The 19117-nt window shown below is 49.5% G+C and overlaps 1 protein-coding gene and 1 non-coding gene across 2 annotated transcripts in view; both read left to right on the forward strand.

The window, feature by feature from the left end:
- The window catches only part of LOC144129253 (salivary peroxidase/catechol oxidase-like), a 118649-nt gene that overhangs the window by 37667 nt on the left and 61865 nt on the right, over positions 1-19117 (forward strand). The gene's annotated exons all lie outside the window — the stretch shown is intronic.
- On the forward strand, positions 1893-1964 carry TRNAS-ACU (transfer RNA serine (anticodon ACU)). Its single transcript has one exon. It is a non-coding gene; the product is annotated as a tRNA-Ser (tRNA).

The following is a 19117-nucleotide window of genomic DNA, read 5'->3' on the forward strand; positions in this document are numbered from 1 at the left end:
GTGCGCCTAAAGGGAAAAATGAAAGCATGAAGAAGTAACTGAAAGGAGCTTAATGAAAATAAAAAGGTATATTAAAAGTGCCTGCGTTGAGGTAAGGGCGAGCGGCGATGGCGTTTGGAATGTAATTGTTCAGCGGGGTTATTAGAGTGACGGGAGACCTTGTCCCAGAAAGGCGCCCCGGGTGGAAGAGCGGCGAGAAAAGAACGGCAACGCCAGTAACGCCTTTGGAGAGGAGGAAGGAGACGGCGAGAGTACAGCGTTGGCTGTGTGTCGCCTTCAGAGCAGCGGAAGGTAGGCAGCTGCTGGTGTACGTGCGCGAGTCGCGCTTGGTGCAGCTCCTTTTTGGCTCCAACCTGTTGCAGAGCTTCACCTCTGGTCGCATAGTCCACCTCCCGCTCTCCCCTCTTCCCTTTCCCTCTCCCTGTTCTTTCAAAGGCGCACATAGCTCACATCCTCCAGCGTACAGCACCTGTCTGTCCGCTAGCTGCGACACTCCAGTGGTTCAGTTTCCGTTCTGGTTTCTGCTCCGCGACCTCTCCCTCACGCACAATTGCACCCTTTCCTTCCTCAGGCATGTCTCCAAGCGTCAAAGGTGTCCGCCCCCCCCCCCCCCCCCCCTTTCCGCCAACGCCGTTTTCCAGGTGCTTGCTACACCGCCAGTGCGCTGTTCTTTCTTTTGTCTTTGTGGTCCGGTACATGCTCTCCTCCGCGTATTCCCGCGGCGGTGCTTTCTGGGCTAGAAGCGACACGGTCATAGAGAGGCCCGTTTTGCTTCTGTCTTAGTTTCGTGGCGAATTTCCTGGGAGCTTGTTGGCCTGCCCGCCGCCGACCCGTCGCTCGCTGCTGGAGTCAAGGATTTGAGGCCGCCAGAAGGCCATAAGAGAGCGTTGTTGCGCGATTTGCTGCGAGCGAGCCGCCGGAGCGTTTCCAACGCGTTTCATCTTGAACAACGCGGCGGGAAGTGCGCGGACAGAAACGGCTGCCTTGAGCGCCTTCCGTGTGTGTCCAGTCCGGAAACGACAGCAGACAACGATAATAGATTGTCGCGTCGTTCTATCTCAAAAGGAAAGTATAAAGCGTTGTCGCCGGTAGCATCGCAAAGCAGTTGGAATCCTAGCACTGGCTCAAGCCCAAGTCAGTAGTCTTTTTGGCTACATCTTGAAAGATGCCATCTGCGTAATTGTCAACAGAAACTCATGTTTTCAGACAGGCTTGATTTTGCGCAACTGCCTTCCACTTAATTTAGAGGTTAGAAAGTGTTCTTACAAAATCATATCCACATTTTCTTCACAAATTGTTTCCACACGCCTGGGACTGTGTTCACTCACAACGAACTGACAAAGCGAGCTCTGATAGAAAGCATGTAGCGGTATAACTACCTCGCGCTACCTTAACTTGCTCGCACTGCAGGTAAGGACTGGTGAATGCTTATGAAAAAAATTTGCATAGAGCCACACATGCGACAGTGTGCTCGCTGGTGGGCACGCTCGTGTGCTGTGAAAAGGACAATCCGCTGCTGCCTGCGCAGTAACTCCTAAGCGAAAGCTGCCGGCATTTGAGCTGATGGGCAGCGATGGAAAGGGGAGAATGATGATGGAAGATGGGTCATGATTCCTGAAAAAATTGATTTTTCGGGAAAGGGAATGGCGCAGTATCTGTATCACATATCGGCTGACACCTGAACCGCGCCGTAAGAAAAGGGATAAAGGAGGGTGTAAGAGAATAAAGGAAGAAAAAGGTGCCGTAGTGGAGGGCTCCGGAAAAACTTCGACCCCCTGGGGATGTTTAACGTCCGCTTACATCGCACAGCACACGGGCGCCTTTGCGTTTCGCCTCCATTGAAACGCAGCCGCCGCGGTCGGGTTCAAACCCGGGAACTCCGGATCAGCCCCGCCGCGGTGGCTCAGTGGTTAGGGCGCTCGACTACTGATCCGGAGTTCCCGGGTTCGAACCCGGCTGCGGCGGCTGCGTTTTTATGGAGGAAAAACGCTAAGGCGCCCGTGTGCTGTGCGAAGTCAGTGCACGTTAAAGATCCCCAGGTGGTCGAAAATTATTCCGGAGCCCTCCACTACGGCACCTATTCTTCCTTTCTTCTGATCTGGAGTTCCCGGGTTCGAACCCGACTGCGGCGGCTGCGTTTTTATGGAGGAAAAACGCTAAGGCGCCCGTGTGCTGTGCGATGTCAGTGCACGTTAAAGATCCCCAGGTGGTCGAAATTATTCCGGAGCCCTCCACTACGGCACCTCTTCTTCCTTTCTTCTTTCACTCCCTCCTTTATCCCTTCCCTTACGGCGCGGTTCAGGTGTCCAACGATATATGAGACAGATACTGCGCCATTTCGTTTCCCCAAAAAACCAATTATTAATTATTATTTCACTCCCTCCTATATCCCTTCCCTTACGGCGCGGTTCAGGTGTCCAAAGATATATGAGACAGATACTGCGCCATTTCCTTTCCCCAAAAACCAATTATTATTAGCCGAGCGTCTTAACCACTGGGCCACCGCGCCGAGGCCCATTTTCGCTTTCGTGAATCGGTTTGCTCACTCCTATTCTTCGTGCCCGTATAAGAGATTCGGTATTCGCACGAACCACGTACGATCTAAGGCGTGGGTGTGTTTTGTGTACGTTTCTCACGCAAGCTACAGCCATATAAAATGTTCCCTGTCGCACACACCTGCACTTGGGTTGATTCCAATGAGAAATTACTCTCTTATTATAAACGGTGGTCCGATTCGTACCAATGCTTCATAAGGACCTTCTTACTCTTGTATTCTATCTTTTTTGTTACGTAGGTTGCTGTGGTGTGCGGCAAAACAGCGAGAAGCACAGCACTGTCAAATGTAATGAGCACATCTACGTAATAATGTGTGTGAAGTTGAAACACACACTTCCTTCTCTTCCTTCCTTTTATTTTTCAAGTTCCGGAAACAGTGATTTTGCCACTCGGCGAAAACACTCGTCTGGGTGGCCGAAGCCTCCACAGCGGCAGCACTACCCGCCAGCGACCATCCGACTGCATACCCCTAGTTAGGGAGCTGCCCGTCCACTAGCCGCCACCTTCGATTCACCTCCCCTTCCCTACTCCAGCCAGCTTTACCCACCAGAGGCGCCATTCGCCATCTAACTCTAGCCTCAAGGAATGCCACCCGCTAAGAACCTACCCTATTCTTCAATACAGCCTCTACAAGGCCTGCACACACCAGTTACCCCAGGCAGCAGCGGAACCAAAAACACAGCGACCTCTAATTTCATTATGCTGGCGATGCGACAACATTCGAATCTGTAGATTCCTTCGACGGATGTGATGGGTGGGGCTTGCAAGACCCGGGTTCTCTTCCCCTACACCACCTGCCGCCTGGAGGCTTCACATATGGGCCTGGTCAGGTGGCATTACTGCCGGTCTGGTACCGGTCTCGTGATGATACTACCCTCTGGCCAGTGGGCGTTCTCCGTGCTGGTGACGTTAGTGATGACATCACTGCCCACCAGCCAATCAGAATCTTCCTGGACAACGCCGCTTGTTCGACGCCGGTTTTTTGCTCCAGTTAGACTCGTGCGCTAACGCCTAAAAAGTGGCGGCGAAATCAAATTCAAAGATGCAGTGAGAAAAGCAGCTGCCCTCTAGAAACATCACCCACCCCCATCTCCACACCCTGCATTCCTATGTAGGTTGCCCACCCGGCCACAGCCACTATCGACACACCTCCCCGCCCCCACCTTCGAGAAGCTATTACTACTGCTGATACTGCTTCTAATGCTACTACTGCTAATAATGTTACTACTGTTACTAATCCAGCTATGCTGCAATTATGGGTGTCGAACATCGCTGACAAAACATCAAGCTTACTTAGTCCAGTAGCACAGGAACTAAGAGGTAGCAAGAAAACACTGACGCGTCGGCGTTTACCGGCCGAACCAGAGAAAGTGCGCTGCCCCCGCGTAGATAACCGGTCTTCCCCCTTTCTCGATTCCTCACCGGCGGGCAGCGAGTCGTGCACGATTCGTTCCGCTGGTTTGAGACAAAAACACCGGCTCGTGCCGGACCGCTGGGAGCGCGACGTGAACTTGTACGCGGAGAGTTTCGCGACTGAGTGGCCGCGCGTGATCCCCATTTGTGTAATCCGAGCGCGGCCCGCGTGGCAAAGAGGGCCGCGTTTTCCCCCTCTCCCTTTACGCCGCTTGTTCCGAGCGTCGTCGTCGTCGGAACTGCGGCGCGCACTTGTCACTCGGCGCAGAGGCTTTTTGGTTTTGCGCCCCAGTGCACGTGCGCCTCATTACGAAAGAGCGGCGGCCCGTTCGAGCTGGTTGGAACACCCCCTCGCGGCTTGGTGGGCCCGTCTGTCCTTTTCTCTTTTTGTGTGAAAACGGTACGCCGGACATTGGTCGCGTTCCTTTCTGCGCCATTTTGACTTTCGGGCAGTAATTTTTGCCCCTGTAGTGTCTTTCGATATGTTCATGTACTGTCAATGAGAGACGACTAAAATTCACTTTAGCGCCGTTGAAAAACTGCCGAAATATACCGAATTCCTCCCGGAACTCAAGGGCGGTCACGAAGTAAGCAAGGACCTATATTATCTTCAGTGTTTACTGTTCGGTTTTCATTGTTTACAGTTTCGTTCATTACGGAGAGATTCGAAATGCAAGTCCCACTTGTGGGTCCATTTGTGCAACAGGGCCGCTTGCGCCCAAATTGCGCGCGTGATAGGTCAATACCACGTTCTTCGGCGCCCACGCACCACGATGATTGGAAACAGGAAAGCCGGATGGTGGCTAACCGTAGCTGACCTTACACGTGAAACGCTTTGTGAGTCTGGCTCCTGATCAGGAGTTTTGAGAACGCTGCTAACCAGTTTTCAGCACGAATTTTCTCGGAGAATATCTTTCACGCGCCACAAAGCCACGAAGAAGAGGAACAGAGATATAATCTTTTTATTGTTATCGAAATATTAAGCACTGAGCCAGTGGCCTATTAATGCGACAGCATTTAGTCGGTCTTCCCGCAAGAAATTTCCGGCTTCCCAATAACGAAATTCCCTGATTGGTCAATTTCCTTGCTGGCGTCATCAAGGTCACGTGATCCCGACTGACCATTCAGAGAGCACAGCGAAGTTTGAAATTCCTCACGAAATTCCCGGATTCGTCGACAAAGCTCACGTCACCTTGTGACGCCATCGCAACGTGACCACTGTGGAAGGTGGCAACCTGCCCACCATTGCCAAACTCAATGCAGTTGCCACCCGCTCACCATGGCGTTGCGCATGAGCCTTACGGGAGCTCGAGCAGAGCAACCTGGCATTCACCAGCCGCACCGGTGGCTGTGTCTGAAACAGCCGGGGCAGTGGCGCATATGAGGACTCCCAACGCGATTGACAGGGTCTTGTCGTCATCAACGCCGCGTGGCCATCAGTGGACCAATCATTGGGCACCGCCGAAGTTGAAAATGTGAGCACCCCCCAAAATTTAAATGTTTGCCCCCTCCCCCCCCCCCCCCCCCCCCTCGTATTTCAAAGGACGCCCAAAATTTTGGAAGTAGTCCCAGGGTGGGATTAGTACAACTCCATAAGATAATTCAGTGCATGAAAAGTGCTAGGACGTTCTGGAACGTGATGTCTAAAGCATGCAATATAAAGCTCTTCTAAAATATAAAGGCAATGGAAGCAGTTTCGATTGGAGTAGTGACCGAAAAGTTGCAAGAAGAACATAAGGCAGTAAACGCATGACACAGACATGACACATGACATTAGGCATTGGCCACATTAGAAATATAGGCGAGGCCTTTGTCCTGCAGTCCGCGCATAGTCAGGCTGATAATGATGATGTAGACAACACAACTGGCAACATGAATGCTATAGCATTTTTCTATAAGAATGTGGTTTAGAAGGCTTCCAAGTTTTTTTCAAATCTTTTTCCAGCAAGACAGATATGAAAATCGACTTGAGTGACGTAAGACGTTAGTGTGAGTGCTTAATAATTGTAGGAAAATCACATCTGCATGAATTAATTGATGCGTTATTAGTAACATGGTGATTACATTTCGAAGAAAACATTTTTCGATTTCACCTCTCAGGCTAAAATTTGTACGGCATAAAAAATGCTTATAGCCCCAAGGATTCCTCCATGGAAAATGGAGAACTTTAATGAATTTCGTCCAAATGCTAATAAAGTGTCCGCTCTAAATAACGTTCACATTAAGGGTTTACATATTGAGACATAAAAAAACAATTTTTCAAGACTTCTGGTCCCGTAATATGGTTTATAGCCAGCGCTACTTGTGGACCAGAGAGAAAAGACATTTGTCTTTTCTGTTTATGTTTGCGTTTCGCTATTAGCGGAACCGTCTAATAGATGCAAAATCATTATTTAAGATGCCTGATTAACGCGATAAACAAACCACAACATCGGTAATCTTGCCGCACTGTATTTCCTTCTCGGTCCCGGCGAGGTAAGCGCGAGCAACGCGTGGAAGCCAGCAACCATAAATCATTTCTTGGCAGGAGGCTAAGAGGCGGTGAATGGGAGTGGAGAAAATACGACTTGCAGCGGCGTACAAAGCGCTTTATCAGTCGGCTGTGATGGATGATTCCTCGACCGCACACTCTGGAAGATAATGACGCGACAATTACGCCCATTAGGACGAAACAATGCTATCGCGAAAGCAACACGCATCAAAATGACGCCAAATCAGGCTATAGACTGCGAAGTGTGTGCGTAGATAGCTCGTGCTTCAATCGCCGTGGTTATGTGGTCTGGCTGCTTAGTAATGTGGCCTAAGTTTACAGAAAATCTACTTACGTGCTGACAAGGGTATGAATATGAGGGGCTCATTTTGACATACATGTAAGAAACCCAACAGTCACTGAAGCCAAGGGAAGCATCCAGGATTTTTTTTTTAAATCTGTGCCTTTGACCAATGGGAACTTTGACTTGTAATGATTTTTTATCTGGAAGAGAATTGATTAGAAACAAGATGGAGACAACCACATGCCGCCAGTCGGATATGGTTGGGTCCCACAGGTACGTATGGTTATGTTTTCTGGTTTCTAATATGTTATGTTTTAAGTAAAAAAAAATGATTGCACTACTAGTTTCACACTGGTCAACACGAAAAAAAAATCTATGATTTTCCTGGTTTCAATGACCGTTGGCTTTCTTTATGGTTACTTGCAGATGAGATATTGCAAAACAGCCCACAGGAGAGGCATCTCCTACTTACTCCACTGCGCTATATAATCGCATTTTTTTCTCGGCAAAAGGTGCAGTATTGAACAAACTCTAAGGCATCAAAATATCAAAGACACGTTGGTATTGGTGACGAATTCTGTCTACTTCCTTTCGCAATAATAAATCGAACTGGATGAAGAACTTTAGTGGAAAACGGAGTAAGCACTGCGGATAATTCCAGAAGCTTAGAATCTGTGTAGGAGAACTTCAGCTTCATGCTATAAGAAATTACACTAAAGAACAAAGCACCTCCAACCAGCTATCAGCTTACTGACTAAACCTACCAATTGCGGAGTTAAACTCTCCGTGGCCAGATAAAAACGAATGGGCAACTACAAACACAAAGTCAACATCGTAAACGCCAATAAAACAATCTGACGCGATGCGTGTCGAAGCCTAGCCTTACTGTAATTAACCCACGCCACAAAAACTTAACGATCCATTCCCAGCTCGCAGAACTCTGCAGCGCGCAACAGAATGAAACGGTCGAGTGCACGGAAGTAGTATGGTGCTCGGTTACAATCAGCTTATGTCGCCGCATTCTCTGCAATCCTACATCGACTCAACAACTGCGAGAGAAAACGGTAGCCGCGTTAGTCCCGCAACGAACGGCAGTTCCGTCACACCTGTGTTTGCCGGCCAACAACGCGGTAGGCGCGATAATTTTTAAAGGCGAGGCGCCCCGGTAAGAAAGGCGTGCGCTGTAATTCCGGACGTCGCGAGCTGCGAACCACTCGGTGATCTGAACGCCGACGGCGCATTGTTCTCGACGACAAGCTTTCCGTCAAAGCTTGTCGCTCCTGCACTTTCACTTGTGCTCCGTCATTTTTTTTTCTTTGCATTTAGGCAGGACTTCTCGCCTCGCTCCATGTTCAAGGAGCCGAGTGGTGTTAACTATGAGAGATCATTCCAGCTTCTATAGGCTCTTCTCAGTTTTACTTGACTCCCGCTCGGGCCTTGCCTCTTGAGACAACATATGGCAACTTGTGATCGGATAATGTCCTTGGCACCTCGGCGTGTTCAATTTGCAATCGCTTCTAACGCGGCCTATTTAAGCAGGCGTTGTTTGCAGTGCGTCGGAAAGCGGTCGGCGCTTGTTCAGCACGAGCTGTAGTACAAGCGTGCTGTACAAGTGCCGGGCACTTCAATAGTAGTAGGAGCGCGGGTGTTTCGCAAAAGACGATTCCCAGCTGCCCGGTTCAAGAACGACATGAATGGCAGATTGATGGAGTGACTCTCTGCCTTGCCCACCTCGTCATTCATCGTTAGCGGGCCGACGAGTCATGCATTTCCGGCGATGATAAATCCATTTCGTTGATGCTTTGTCTTTGACGAATCCGTGCACGGAAGTGCTTGGTGCCTACAGAAATGTGGCGGATAATTGATCATGTTGTTCCTTTTACGTTACAGTTTTTTTTTGTTTTTTTTTGCTAGAGAGCATGGAAAGGTTAAAAAAGGAAAAGGAAAGCAATGTCAATAGGCCAGCAGTAAGCAAGTGAGACTAAGATTGAAATCGACTTCATACGATGCGCTCAACCTGGCATCGTTCAGGATGTGGACGTCCTCGGAAAGGTGCGCTGTAGCGACCTCAGAATTGTAAGGTCTCGAATAAGCTTAGACTTGAAGAGGGAACGGTAGAAGCTAGTGAAGAGGAAGTCCATTGACGAGTTAGAGGTAAGAGGGAAAATAGAGAAATTCTGGATATCGCTGCAGAACAGATGATCTTCATATGACCAGCAGGAAGCAAGTGAAACACTTGTGCCTGCCTGTCATGCTTTAGCGCTCAGATTGAATATTGAAGTGGTATTAATATTGACGGAACGAGTGTTTCAGTGACAGTGTTCTGCAATGACAATGTTCAATGACAGTGTTCTGCAGGAATTCTTTTCCTGGATCTTTGTTTTGCGTTTTTGCCCTTGGTCAGCAGATCCAGTGAATGGTGTTGCTACTGGCTTTGAATACTGCCGCCACAGTCGACAGCTGCAAAAGATACACTGGGCAAAGAATAAACAGGCAAAAGAGTAATTACAATGTGCATCCAAAGGACAGTTACTTAAAGCTACATGCGTAGCGGGTGCTAATTTAAAATATTCTGTCTATGCTCCCGATGCCTTACCATCGGACCCGTTCGCTTGGAGGTCAACCAAATCACTGATCACGGCGCTCGCCTGACAACGCAAACGCACTTCTGAATGAAGTGAACAGGATGAGGACATCTCTGACTCGTTTCCTGGTAGCGTTGCATTGTTCGCTACTCAGACAAGGCTCCGAAGACCATGATGCGCCGACCCTTTGCGACAGGACGGGTCCAGGGACACTGTAGCGCTTCCATATGATGCAGTCCCAACGTAACAAGGAATGACCGTGACAGCTCCGACCCGCTCTATAAGGGAACGACCCAAGGATACTGACCCCTACGCATCCAGCGGTCGAGTACGCCGCTGCCGTTAAGCCTATGTGAGGCAGCGGAGTACCGTCTTCAGGGCCACACTGCGTCGCTCCCGGCCTACACACGTCACCGCGGAACGTCGCGTCGCGTGCGCTGCTCGAGCCAATAATTTCACGCTATGCGACAGACGTGACCCAGCTGCCTCGCTGCCATCGGCGGCTCAGGCGACTCCACGGGTGCCCGATGTCACCGCGGAGGCCACGACGAAGCCGGGCGCATGCCGCCAGCAACGCCGGGCGACGCCAGTGACGCGGCCGCTCTGCCCTTTCCCTCACTGCACTGCGGAGGCCTCCCGTGAAGACGCACGTCCGCGACGCCGCGTTTCGCTTCCAGATCTCGAAGCGGCGGAGGCGCCCAGACGGGGCCGCGGCGTGGTACATACTCTCTCGCGGCGCGCGCAACGCTAAGGCGGCGGTTGCGGCGACGCGGGGACCGCCTTCTCCAGCTTGACAATGGATCTGCATACGATTCTCGGTCACCGATCGCTGTTCTCGTTCCCCGACGCACGCGGCAACAGGGCCAGCAGCGCGCATATGCGGTCCATTCCGGAGGGGAGAAGTGCGCGCCGCCGCGGCAGCTGGGCGGACGGCGTCGGGGCGTTTCTCGCGGAGGTTGACATGAGGAGGACAATTTGGCGGCTCCGCGGAACAAGCGAGCATAAAGGAAAGCGCATCGGAGAAAAAAGTAGCAGCGTGGACGAAAAATAAAGTGTAACACATCGCGGAACGAGAGGAGGGCCCTGACGAACATGGAAGGAGAAACAAAGTCGCCTGAGACATTGAGGGAACACAGAGCGGTCCTGGCAGCAGACATCCTTGTTCGCTGTTGGGGCACGCGTCATTGGCCACGACGCCCTTCCCTCCAGCCTCGTCAATTTCGTGAACCGTTTCGAGAAGTTTCTTTTGTCTGCAGGCTGCTGGTGCACCCGTCGCTGGTGTTTCGAAAAGAAATGTACAAATCTTAAAAGAGTAATAGGCGGTTTTCGCCCCGCTTGGTGCGGCGGCTCACCGCAGTTGACGCCGGCTTGCGCGCTCTCACTGCCACCGCAGCGTGCCTCGTCGCCGCCGAGGCGTCGAGACTGCCACCCCCCCCCCCCCCCCCCCCCGTCCGTCACTTGCGAGAGCGGTAGCGTCACTCTCCGTTTCCAGTTCTCGGTTGTGAAAGGAGCGTGAAGACGAAGCCAGTTCCTTGTACGTACTCGCGCCCTGCCTGGCCGCTTCTGGCGCCGAGTAACGAGGCAGCAGCCGCAGGAAAAGGAATCTCGGATATCTCGACTAACCGCATTTAACGAAAGGCGGATCCGCAGCGCCGTGAACCGCATCGTCATAGGGGCGTTGCTTTTTTTGTTTTGTTCGCCTGCTTCTCAAATAAGCGTAAAGAGTTAGCGATTCGTACGATAGGGATTGATGTGCAGGCTTATCAGAGTTAATAGCGATTAATAGAGTGAGACGACCTGCTGGTGCTTAAGGATTGCTATGCACATTTGGTTATGTAAACAGGTTCGAAGGGGGAATGTAAGGGAATGTGATCTCACATATTTCAGTGGACACCTGAACCGCGCCGTAAGGAAAGGAATAAATGAGGAAGTGAAAGAAGAAAGGAAGAGAGAGGTGCCGTAGCGGAGGGCTTCGGAATAATTTCGACCACCTGGGGATCTTAACGTTCACTGACATCACACAACACACGGGCGCCTATGTGTTTAGCCTTTATCGAAACGTAGCCGCCGCGGTCGCATTCGAACCCGGAAACTCCGGATTAGTAGCCGAGCGCCCTAACCACTGAGCCACCGTGGCGGACAACTAAAAGATGGGTCTTAGTTTCGAGGACCTTTCTGCACCCGATAACTGTGTGCCATTTCATCGACGCTCCTTCGGCAGAGAGGAGGAGGCGCCCTACAAGCGTCTTACATCAGCACAAATCACTTGCTCACATGAATTAAAAATACGCATTCCAGATATGGAATCGTAAGACAACTTTGACCCGCCGCGGTGGCTCAGTGGTTAGGGCGCTCGAATACTGATCCGGAGTTCCCGGGTTCGAACCCGACCGCAGCGGCTGCGTGTTTATGGAGGAAAAACGCTAAGGCGCCCGTGTGCTGTGCGATGTCAGTGCACGTTAAAGATCCCCAGGTGGTCGAAATTATTCCGGAGCCCTCCACTACGGCACCTATTCTTCCTTTCTTCTTTCATTCCCTCCTTTATCCCTTCCCTTACGGCACGGTTCAGGTGTCCAAAGATATATGAGACAGATACTGCGCCATTTCCTTTCCCCAAAAAACCAATTATTATTATTATTATTATTAAGACAACATTGCAGGTTCGAAAATATAAACGTAAGCGGCACTTTTCATTGACTGTAATTTGAGAGGTGTCAGAAACCTATTTATGCAGCATTTCTTCCCAAACTGCGTTTTTTTTCTTTCCACATACCTGACATTACATCATTGTGAAAAACGCTCAAACGACCCCCATCGCCACGCCCTCATGCTCTGCTAAAACGCCTGACTAACCTCAGACGTGATTGATCGCAGCCCTCGTGATATACATGACTGGGCCACATTTCCACGGCTTGCCCGCTTGGTATGCTTGGTTAGCGTTGACTATCAACTTAATCCTCCGGCGCCGAGCATTACGCCGAGGAAAACCATCGTCACGCGCCCGTAGTTAACGAGCGGTGTCGTAAGCACACGCCACGCGCCTTCGCGCGGGGCAATCAAGAACGGAGCTGCGTGCAGGCAGTTCGTCGTGGGCGGGAAAGAAACGCGCGCGTGCAATCGGCGAAAAAAGGTGGGCGATTGAACGACGTTAGAGGGCCACGACCCAAGGACAATGTAGGGACCAGCCCATTCCCTTTCCCTCCGAACACGCACCGTCCTCCTCTATTATGCCGGAAACAATTGCTCGTTCCACTCGGCTCGCGGCATGTTTGCTATTGAATGGCGGAGCCTGCCGACAAAGGAAGGCACACCGCAGAAGTAAGATACCGTCGGCTGGACCGTGTAGTGATGCGTCATTGTTGAATGTAGACTTCGCCACATGACAAACTAGATCTCACGAACTCATACCTATGTATGTAGGTAGGCGTAAAATCTGATTTTACATGACCATGTCAGTGCACGTTAAAGACCCCCAGGCAACGGTAGAAATTATTCCGGAGACCTCCACTACGGCACCTCTTTCTTCCTTTCTTCGTTCACTCCCTCCTTTATCCCTTCCTTTACGGCGCGGTTAGGATGTCCACCGAGATATGTGAGACAGTTACTGCGTCATTTCTTTTCCTAAAAAAACCAATTATGACTCTTGCAAAAATGAATAATAATAATAATAATAATAATAATAATAATAATAATAATAATAATAATAATAATAATAATAATAATAATAATAATAACTGGTTTTGGGGGAAAGGAAATGGCGCAGTATCTGTCTCATATATCGTTGGAAACCTCAACCGCGCCGTAAGGGAAGGCATAAAGGAGGGAGTGAAAGAAGAAAAGAAGAGGTGCCGTAGTGGAGGGCTCCGGAATAATTTCGACCACCTGGGGGTCTTCAACGTGCACTGACATTGCACAGCACATGGGCGCCTTAGCGTTTTTCCTCCATAAAAACGCAGCCGCCGCGGTCGGGTTCGAACCCGGGAACTCCGGATCAATAGTCGAGCGCAAAAAAAAAAAGAAAATTGAAAATTGGTTTTTGGCGAAAGGAAATGACGCAGAGTCTGTCTCAAATATCGGCGGACACCTGAACCGCGCCGTAATGCAACGGATAAAGGAGGGAGCGAAATATGAAAGGAAGAAAGAGGTGCCGTAGTGGAAGTCTCCGGAATAATTTCGACCACCTGGGATCTTTAACGTGCAGTGACATCGCACAGAACACAGGCGCCTTTGCGTTTCGCCTCCAACGAAACGCGGCCGCCGCGGTCGCGCTCGAACCCGGGTGCTCTGGATCGCTAGCCGAGCTCCCTAACCACTGAGCCATCGCGGCAGGTGATTCTTGCACATCTACCCCGAACACTTTTTACGACCACAGCGGTGGCCTAGTGGTTGAGCAGCCGCCTCGCATGCGCGAGGTGCGGGGTTCGATCCCCAGTGCCACCGGGTACCCACCGGTGGTAGAACAGGTAAAATCTTCCCCTGGCCTCGTGCTCGGCTTATCTGGGATAAAATGCTTGGAAAACGGGTATTTGACCCCACCTTGTGAAAAAGAAAAAGGAAAATACCTTGTGCCATGGCGCCCAATTCATTAAATCCGCCTGTGAGTTAATATTATGCCCCCGTAGGAAATTGCAGGTCACTTTCTGCTTGTCTTCGAAAGTGCCTTTGTGCGATCGGCAGATTGGCTCTGCACTGTAATCGGAGCTCGTCCTTCCCTAATAAATTACTTAATGGCTACTGCGTTATGCGTGCAAACACACCCATGAGATTTTAAGATAATAGCGCCGAATGCACTTAACCCTTTTTACATAACCAAACACTCTTCTGTCACTTCTTCAAGACCAGCGAGGTGAGCTAATACGGCACCGCAACGACCCTAAAAGAGCTCACATGGGGCTGTAACAACACCAGAGGACGGGTTGCTTTGCCTATAATATGGCGAGTAGCACAAGCGCCTTCGAGCGCCCGTAAATTGGTCTCCGTTTTACTCAACGGTCTGGAACGACCACGCTTAGAACCATAGTAGCTGCGCGCCGCCGCCGTAATGGAAAGAACGCATACAATGTTTCTTTCCCTAACAGCGCTCAGAGCTACAGTCGTTTTGTCGGTTGAGGCAAAGACCGTGCCAGGCGCTTAGCAAATTCCGCCTTGCGACCGTAATGGGCATGGCTGCTTGTTTATGTGTGTGCAAAGCCGGCAAAGTACGGCGAACCTTGGCCGCCGCGCTGAGCTAAATATTTATTAACGTTACACTATCACGCTGAAAGTCACACAGACACACATGTCACACTGTCACACCTATTTACGGCGGTGGTGAATTGAATCCATGATTTAAAAGGGAACTGAGAATTTTCTATGGCATTTCAGGAATTTCGTAATACTAAGCATGTAAATGCCTTAGAAATAAGGAAACTCTTCATATCAGAGCACAAATGAAGGGCTCAAAAGTGCTTCGCCTTCCACACCGGATCGAGCTGATCCCCTTCACAAGAAGGCAGCCATTTATGCCAGGAAAGGATTGGGATGAGGGCGGGGCTAGAAAGGGGACTGAAGGGTGACATGACAATAAAAGAGATTGTGAGCAAGATCGGCAAAGCGTTCAGGGCAGTTGCGGCAGCAGCGGAGAGATCGGAAGCGTTTAAAAAAGAAAAATGTCATGCTGGGGTAATGAGAGGACTGTCTGAATCTCACGAAATGTGTGAGCCTGGGAAATAGAGAGACGGGTTGTGTTGGGTAGGGAGCCAAAGGTAAGTGTTATACAGCCCGTTAATTCAGTGCACTCTAGAGCACTGAGCGCTTTAAAAAGCAGGAGTTGACCCTGTCATCTAGTGGATGCAAAATCAAACAATTAAACGTCTGTGCAAATGAACTGGCTGTAAGCGGGTCACGAAAATTGCCTTTCAAGCTGGAAATCGTGGCATACCATAACGGTCTTGTTTTGTGAGGTGAGGACCGTTCAAACGCGCGAATTTTTTTAGAAAACGACCTCGTCCTAATGCTCATCTAAATCGTCGGCGAAGATTTGAAATGACGCAAGCAAAAGGCTAACAGCACCATTTGACTGAATATTGCCACCTGGTGTTCTCAGGTGGCGCTGAAGTGTCTTCGAAGACGTTGAAGTGTCTCGCGCTGGCTGGCTGGCTGCTTGCTGTATTCTGCTGGTTAGCGACCTGTCTCCCTGTTTTCCGTTACATATTTTGGTGGAGGTGCTGGGTATCGATCCCAGTACCTCTCGCAGCAATGCTTCCATGCAGCACTGATGACCACCCACTCACGCCAGACGCCGAGCAGTTCGCTCAGCGCGCCGAGGAAGCACGTCAACTTGCCCGTCTTCACATTCAGCGGCAGCAGGGCACGGATGCACGCCGCTACAACCTCCGTCATCGGCACGTCGAATACCATCCGGGAGACCAAGTTTGGGTGTGGACCCCGGTACGCCGCCCAGGCTTGTCTGAAAAACTGATGTGCCGTTACTTTGGACCGTACCGAGTTTTGCGCCGCGTCACCGAAGTGACCTACGAAGTTCTTCCTGACGGGACTGTGCAGCCTCAGCGTCGTCCACCACGCTCTGAGGTTGTGCACGTTGTCCGCATGAAACCCTACTTCACGCGGTAATGGATAGTACGCTCAGTGTTCCACTGCCCATACTGCAACCCCGCTTTTGTTTTTCTTTTTTTTTTTGGAGGGGGAGTAATGCCACCTGGTGTTCTCAGGTGGCGCTGAAGTGTCTTCGAAGACGTTGAAGTGTCTCGCGCTGGCTGGCTGGCTGCTTGCTGTATTCTGCTGGTTAGCGACCTGTCTCCCTGTTTTCCGTTACAATATGATTGGTTTGGTTTGGTTTGGTTTATGGGGGAGTTAACGTCCCAAAGCGACTCAGGCTATGAGAGACGCCGTAGTGAAGGGCTCCGGAAATTTCGACCACCTGGGGTTCTTTTAACGTGCACTGACATCGCACAGTACACGAGCCTCTAGAATTTCGCCTCCATCAAAATTCGACCGCCGCGGCCGGGATCGAACTCGAGTCTTTCGGGCCAGCAGCCGAGCGCCATGACCACTGAGCCATCGCGGCGGCTTGATTGAATATGAATAAGATGAACAGTTTGGCAACTATTACTTCATCACCCTGAAGCAGGCAGTCTTTGCTGTCGTTGGTTTTTTAATTGGTTTTTGGGGAAAGGAAATGGCGGAGTATCTGTCTCATATATCGTTGGACACCTGAACCGCGCCGTAAGGGAAGGGATAAAGGAGGGAGTAAGAGAATAAAGGAAGAAAGAGGTGCCGTAGTGGAAGGCTCCGGGATAATTTCGACCCCCTGGAGATCTTTAACGTCCACTTACATCGCACAGCACACGGGCGCCTTAGCGTTTTCCCCCCATAAAAACGCAGCCGCCGCGGTCGGGTTCAAATCCGGGAACTCCGGATCAGTAATCGAGCGCCCTAACCACTGAGCCACCGCGGCGGGTACTGTCGTTGGCGCCGTCCTGCTTTTCATGGAAGGTATCTGTCGTGTGCGTTTGTGCCTCCCTCAGTGTTTTCCGACTTCACAGGCTCGGAATGTATGAAGTGAGCTTTGAATTGTGAGCATATGCAATGCATGCTGTCATTTTACGCCCAAATAAAACTCTGCACAAAGTGTGTACGTACAAGCAATCAGGAGCATCGTTTTGAATTTTGAATGAGGCTTTGAATTTCACCAATCACATGAATGCAATGTGCACTTCGCAGAAAGGGCAACTTACAAAAGTAGTACTTTGCAATAGTATATTGCCGTATCAAACGCGTACGCTGGAAACACCGTGAAACTTTGTACCCTTGCAATAGGGGCTGCCGTGCTTAAGTTAAGAAGCTCTTGGCTTTGCACAACAGAGCATGAGAACAAAATTTATTCTTAAACGACTATTTATTGAATTTACATATATGAAATTTGCCACAATGCTTTAACTGAAGCTCTACTCGCCCATCTTAATACATCCTGGTAGGAGAACTTTAACAAAACGTTATAAAATTATTTATTTGAGTGAAAAGGAATGAATTAACTTGTCCACCATATATTTTAACCTATCTTAAAGAATACGCGTACACTTCAGTTTTATGCTTTTAAGGTTCCATGAAACCAACAATGTAGCGGCGCAAGCTCTCGCTGAAGTTGCATATTATTACCATTAAAGGTAAATATTACAACAAACAACCTCTTCAAGCACTCTGGGAAAAGCAGGCAACATTAACGTCGTGAAAACAGCATTATCACAGCATAAACATGGTACTCTCACATATTCACCTACCTAAGACCTATGTGCTTCATCTTATATACCAGCTATAAACACTACCGATAGAATAGAGCTAACGGAGCTATCAAAGTTAATAAATAAGCGCAAGGTAGCCGACATAAGGAAGTTTAATATGGAGAGAATCGAGCATGCTATAAAGAACGGAGGTAGCCTAAAAACAGTGAAGAGGAAACTAGGCATAGGTAAAAACCAGATGTATGCATTAAGAGACAAGCAGGGCAATGTCATTAGCAATATGGATAAGATAGTTAACGTAGCCGAAGAGTTCTACACAGACCTGTACAGTAGCCAATGTAATCAGAGCGCTAATGAGAACAGCTGTGCACAGCAATGCGTCATCCCGACAGTAACGAAGGATGAAGTAAAGAAAGCCTTAGAAGCAATGAAAAGGGGAAAAGCAGCTGGGGAGGATCAGGTAACAGCAGATCTGTTGAAGGATGGAGGGGACATCGTGCTAGAAAAACTAGCCACCCTGTATACGCAATGCCTTATGACCTCGACTGTACCAGAAGCTTGGAAGAATGCAAACATTATCTTAATTCATAAGAAGGGAGACGCCAAGGACTTGAAAAATTACAGGCCGATCAGCTTACTATCCGTTGCCTACAAAGTATTTACTAAGGTAATCGCTAATAGAGTCAGGGCAACGTTAGACTTTAATCAACCAAATGATCAGGCAGGCTTTCGTAAAGGATATTCCTCAATAGATCATATTCACACTATCAATCAGGTGATAGAGAAATGCGCAGAATATAACCAACCTCTCTATATAGCTTTCATTGATTACGAGAAAGCATTCGACTCAGTGGAAACCTCAGCAGTCATACAGGCATTGCGTAATCAGGGGGTAGAAGAGCCTTATGTCAAAATACTGGAAGATATATATAGCAACTGCACAGCTACTATAGTCCTCCATAAAGTCAGCAATAAAATTCCAATAAGGAAGGGTGTCAGGCAAGGAGACACGATCTCGCCAATGCTGTTCACCGCATGTTTGCAGGAGGTTTTTCGAGGCCTGAATTGGGAACAGTTGGGAATAAGAATAAATGGAGAATACCTAAATAATCTGCGATTTGCTGATGACATTGCCTTGCTGAGTCACTCAGGAGGTGAACTGCAAATCATGATCAACGAGTTAGACAGGCAGAGCAGATCGATGGGTCTAAAAATTAACATGCAGAAAACCAAGGTAATGTTCAACAGCCTAGCAAGGGAACAACAGTTCACAATTGGCAGGGAGAGCCTAGAAATTGTGCCGGAATACGTCTACTTAGGGCAGGTAGTGACAGCTGATCCGGATCATGAGAGGGAGATAACTAGAAGGATAAGAATGGGGTGGAGCGCATATGGCAAATTCTCGCAGATCATGAGTGGCAGTTTACCAATTTCCCTCAAGAGGAAAGTCTACAACAGCATAATCTTACCGGTACTCACCTACGGGGCAGAAACGTGGAGGCTAACGAAAAGAGTTCAGCTTAAGTTAAGGACAACGCAGCGAGCCATG

The sequence above is a fragment of the Amblyomma americanum genome, chromosome 4 (genome assembly GCF_052857255.1).
Source record: "Amblyomma americanum isolate KBUSLIRL-KWMA chromosome 4, ASM5285725v1, whole genome shotgun sequence".
Taxonomy (NCBI): Eukaryota; Metazoa; Arthropoda; class Arachnida; order Ixodida; family Ixodidae; genus Amblyomma; species Amblyomma americanum.